Source organism: Cicer arietinum, chromosome 3, assembly GCF_000331145.2.
Source record: "Cicer arietinum cultivar CDC Frontier isolate Library 1 chromosome 3, Cicar.CDCFrontier_v2.0, whole genome shotgun sequence".
Taxonomy (NCBI): Eukaryota; Viridiplantae; Streptophyta; class Magnoliopsida; order Fabales; family Fabaceae; genus Cicer; species Cicer arietinum.
Genome location: NC_021162.2, coordinates 4954345 through 4960331, shown reverse-complemented (window position 1 = coordinate 4960331; position 5987 = coordinate 4954345).

Here is a 5987-nt window from a genome sequence, read left to right as displayed (position 1 = left end):
ATTAATAAGATATTGTTGGAAATGATGATAATATTAATGAGAACTAATTGGTGTGAATTAAAAAAAATAAAGAAATTTTATAATGAGGGATGACACACACTAGTAGTAGTGTTTATAAGCTGGAGGTATGACAATTGGGGTGTGCTCCAAGGGGTATACTAATTTTGTGAAAGGGTAAAAACGCACGCAAATAGACCACCACTGTCTGTCGGTTCGAGCTTGGGCTTGTGCTAAGGGAGTATTATTTTTTAGTGTCTGAAAAAATTAAAACAAATTATTTTTAATAAATATGTGCGTTTTTCTCTCTTTGATACATTGTACACATGTCTGCACTCCATCGAGTCAACATTCAAAATCTGATTTGGTCAATTCCTTCCTGAATTCGCACATCAGTTTGCCCCAATCAAAATCTAGGCTTTTTCACATTTCAGTTTTTGGTGGATTCGCGCATCAGGTATTTTCTCTCCTTCTGTTGCTGAGTTCCTCTATAAATAGAGAATTCTACCCAGTTAGAAAAACACCAAAAGTTCTCTGAAAATCCAAGACTTTTCTCTACTTCTACCCTTTTTGATTCATCTTCCATTCTTTCTTTAGAATGGTCAGTAGTACCATATTACGAGTGACAGTTATTAACTGTCATATTGAGGGTGTAATTCTAGAACGTTTTTCTTCAGTAGAGTAGAACTCCGATACAATTTTATGGGCTATTTAAATTTGGGGACTTTGTGGTTGATAGTCTATCTTGCACAATTTAGGCAGGTCCTTGAAACTTCTTAAAGAGAGCGACCTAGCTCGCGACTCAATCCAGTAATATCTTCGGTGGCATAAATTGATTTTGAAACTGTTTTCGAAACTCAAAAATAATAATTTTAAGACGTTTTCTTCTATCATGTCTACCGACGAAATTACTAGGATAAGTTCTTATGCTTCACATTTCAACAAATAGTTTCGGTTTAAGGGATGTCACTTCAAACGGTGACAACAAAATATGGTATTTTTCTTAACCATGAAAAAGGTTGCCAATGTTTCGAAGGATAACATTCATGTTGTTCTATAAACAGGTGAATATATAGAAAAGGATAATAAAACTGTTGAATTAGCCCAATATGAACATAATGAGTACTTATGTATGAATTATATTCTGAATGGACTTGCTAATAACTTGTATGTGAAGTAACAATGTTGATTTACAAGAAAGGGGGGTTGGAATTGTAAATGCACCTTTTAAAAATTCCTGTTAAAAACTTAAGAAAATAACTCAAGATTGATCTTGGTTGTGAAAACAGAAAATGGAGAACGTTCTTGGTTTTAACCAGAAAACGGAGAACGTTCTTAGTTAGTTAAAATCGGTAATTCAATTTATGTTTTTAACTTGATAATCAATCAAACTGAAAGTAAATAGATAAGGGAAGAGATATCACACAATGATATATCCTGGTTCACCCAACCCGGGTTACGTCCGATCCTCACAACCGTGAGATTTTCCACTAAGTGTTTAAAACAAAGAACCTTCTTAATCTTACAACACCTAGTCTAGACCAACCTTGATATGTTTATTTCTTTCCACCCAGAAAGCAATAACAGTACCTATCTAACATTGATTGGATTCAATGTACTCTAAACAAACTATAAAGAAACTCTTATAGTTTGTGTTTTTACAATTGGATTGTTTTTGACATAATCTGAGATTTCTCAACTCTTGTTTGAGAATTGATTCTTTACAAAGGATCTAATGATAATTTCGCAATCTAATATCAGAATATGGATCTGCCTCTGTTTTGTGAAAAATCAGAACTTCAAGTATGTATGCGATTGATTTAAGGATATTTTCAGCTCTTGAACTTGTTATTCGATCCTGGATATTGGTCTTCTATTTATAGGCATTAGAGGCCTTTAATGAAGGTCAAAAGAGCTGTTGATAGTGCTCTGAAGTTTGACTGAAGGAAATATATCAGATTAAAAATAATCCAGCTTTGAAAAATTGCTTTTTTTTTGTTGACATTTCTGGTTAGCATTAAAGCAGTTTTGTCTTCTAGTAAAAAAGTATTTGACGTTTCTCCCTTGATCTTAGATGGTACAATCTTGATCTTGAGTCTTGAATGTAGCTAGAGGAGTTTGGAGAAGAATTATAAGCCATTGCATAAGAGAATGCACAACTGCTGAAGTTATGCAGAAAACGGAGATTGATTATCAATCTGGGTCTGTCAATTTGAACTTTCTTGAGATTTAATAATCAATATGGAGTTCCTATTTTAATCATTCTGGATGTGTTTTGCAATGTCTTATCATATATCAAGGTTGATCAAACTTTCTTGACAGTTTGGTTTTTAGAGTTACAAATTGTCTTGATTTTTGTCTGACTTTGAGTCCTTTTATTTTAGAGATCAGATAACCTTTTTGAGCTTGGATGAATCCTATTTGATCCTTGCCATGTGCTGATTCTATATGAATAAATTTCCTGGAAAGACTCTTTGTTAAAGAGGTAGAAAAAGTTTGATCAACATGTTGTGATGAACTTTTTTGACGCTAGAGATCTTTCTCTGTTTTAATGTTCTTGTTGTTGTTTTCTTTGCTTTTCTTGATTCTGTTCTTAATTAAATTCACTCAAAAGCACATGTTAAATTAACATAACATTTTAGAATTATAATTAACTTTCTTAATTAACCTTTGTTTATTTTCATCAAAACTTTAAATATGGAGTTTGTCTCAACAATCTCCCCCTTTTTGATGATGACAAACATGTTAATTTAGATTTTAATTCTGATTCTAATATCAAGTATTTAAAAGAGCTTAAACAGCTCCCCCTCAATTTGTGTAATTTTTAAATTGGCATAATTTAAAACATTGTATGCAACTAACTAGTTTTTCATTTAATTTAGAACAAAGATACAAAACTATGGGCAAAAGTACATAATCAGTCTTTTAATTCAGATTAAAAACTAACTTAATTCTCCCCCTTTGTCATTCAAAAAGGTTGCAGAAAAACAAAAAAACTAAGAAGCTAAGGAGGGAGAAGATCCTTCTAAAGAGGAGGATTTTCCTGGATGGGGAACTTGGGAAGGAGGAGGAACCAGATGAGGAGGTGGAGGTGGAATTTCTAGTTCTCAACAGAGCATTTCCAATTCTGTCAACCAAGTTCTCAACAGAGCATTTTCTTGATCGTGCTGAACCTGACATGCCATTATGATCTGAAGAGCAGTCATGATGTCAGAATTTGAGGGTTCAGCTAAGCGAGGAGAAGAGTGAAGATGAGTAGAGGGTTGAGAAGTTGTAGCAACATTAGTGTTGGAGGGAATGGGAGTTGTAGAGACGAATGGAAAAGTGGCAAAGGAGGATGAGATGGAGGGTAAGGGATCAATAGATGTGTTAGATGGACCAATAGTTGTTGGAAAGTTTAAAAACTGATTGATGCCGAAAATGGAAGAGCTGGTTTTTTGAGGGGATACAAATAGTGGAGACATGGTAGAAAAATCTGGATTGGATAGGAAATTACCAAAGTCGTGAGGAGGGAAGTGAAGTGTTTGAGAAAAGGATGGAAGAGCTGAGGATAAAAAGGTGGATGTTTGAGGAAAAAGGGTTGAAGGAGTTGGGATTTTTGCTGGAGAACGTTCTGGAGGTGGTGAAGAACGTTTTGGGGTTGTGTTGTTTGTTGGATTTTCCTTAGGGTAAAGAGGATTTGATGAGAATGGAATAGGGTGTGTAGTAGGTCTTCTTCCTGCCAAGTGTTTGCGTTTTAAGGAGGTGAGGAAAGAGGATGGAGGAGTAGTAATTTGGGCAGAGGATTTTTTGCGCATGTGAGAGAGATTTTTGGTGGAAAATTTTGAGATTTTGATCAGAGATTTTTCATCGGAAAGGGAGACTCCAAAGTACCTGAAGACCTTAGTCAGAACCATGCCATAAGGTACAATATTCTTCTTGTAGTCTTTGGTGGCTGCACAAATCATGTGCTGGATAATCACATGAGGTAAATTCAATCGCTTCCAGTTGAGGAGATGATGGATGAACAATGCGTCATTGTTAGAGACATACTCATGACTTCCACAGTGAGGAATTAGAGTATGTTGGCACATGTTATTAAACACTTTAGGAAGGGGCTTGAGTTATGTTGACAAGTAGCGAGTGGAATCTTCTTCAAACAAGTCAGATAGGACTTCAATCTTGCGAAGATTCAAGGTTGAGTACCAGTTGTCACCAAACACGGATGGGCCTTTGATGACTCTTCATCATATGCATATTGTCCCACTATTTTAGTCTTATTTATCCTCAACTACTAGTTAAATTAAGGATTTATTTGATATATTTTGTTGATTTTTGTTACTTGAGTTAAATTAAATGTTTTATGTTTTATTTTAGTGATTAAGTAGGAATTTTTCGTAATTTTACATTGCGTTGCGTTTTGGTGCAGTGCTGAATTTTGGTGAGAAATCAACATGACACATGTAGAGTATTTCAGCCATATCTGGCGTTGTAGATGTCCAATTGGAGTCACATCAAGTGCCAATGAAAGCTAAGATCCATAGCTAAAACTTTCATGAAGACACCGGAACCAAATACAGACTCGAAAGAGGAGCAAAATGCAATATACGCCGGACAGCAGATGCTGAACGCTGGAGTGCGCCCAAGCGCAAGCCAAGCGCTTTTTCCCAGCATTCGCCACTGTCGATACGCGCCCGAGCGCGCCCAAGCGCAAGCCAAGCGCTTTTTCCAGCATCTGCTATTGTCCAAACGCGTTGAAGCGCGTCCAAGCGCGCCTGGGGCGCGCGACCCGCACCAGCAACCATAAAAACACAGATTTTTACTGTTTTAGGGAGCTTTTTCACTCTTGGGAACTTGGGAAAGATTATACTGATGATATTCTACTGCAATTATATGAAGAGTGTGATACTTGTCTTATTTTGGGTATATGCCGCATGATTGAGGGGCAAATCATGAGCCATGCATTTTTAAAACATCACCCTCAGATCCCTCCGATGCAGCCTCTTAGGTGTGACTTTTGCGGAGAAGCACATAAGAATGGAAATTGTGCTGATGACCTTGCCGAACTAGTAAAATATGAATATTTTTTTTGGAAAGTCACAGAAAACGACGAACGTTACATTAAAAAGATCTATCCAAAGAATAAATTATACCTCCTAAAATTCTATCCAAAGAATAAAATGACAAAGACTTTCACATTACGGACGTTTTGGTTGAATTCATGAAGAATAACATGGTTTCAATTGAAAGATTTGAAAGTCAATGTGAGAGGTTATTTGAGCAAGTGGTTAAATTTGAGAAGATGGAGGAGAAGTTGAAGATTGAAGATAATTTCATTGTTGTGGTAGAAGAAGATAAGCAAGAGGAAAAGACGAACAAGGAAAAGACGAACGAGAAAAAGAAAAAAGAAGAGATTGATAAAGTTCGAGATTCAATCTATGCCTTGTTCATCAATGTCCAATTGAAAAGGACATGGAAACAACATCTTTTATTTCTTAAGTTCATGGAATTTCTACCAAACAAAAAGAAAAAGAAGGATGATGTGTTCTTCCTGTCATATATGCCACCTTGACAGTAGTTGAGACGTCAAGCTCAAGACACTAAACGAGCGCTTATTGGGAGGCAACCCAATTTTATATCCTTTGCACCGTATTTATTTATTGCATTTCAGATTTATTTTACTCCATTTAGTTCCAATTTTAGTCTCTAATTTCTAGTTCTCTTAGTTTTGATGTTTGGTATGAGCAAGGAATCAAAAAGATGCGTTGAGAAGCGATTGTACAGCTCCAAATGACAGAACGCGCACCCAAGCGCTTTTTCCAGCAAAACGAACTAAGGTTGCAAGTACATCCTTCACTCAACAGACACCAAGAGGCATGTTTTATGTTGATCTATTTGCACCTCACCAGTATACCGGCGACCATAGCGGAACATGAGCAGATGATCTAAACGAGGATCCTTGAATTGCCAAACTAGAGAAGTTTTCTTTCTTTTGTTTTGAATTTTTTTTT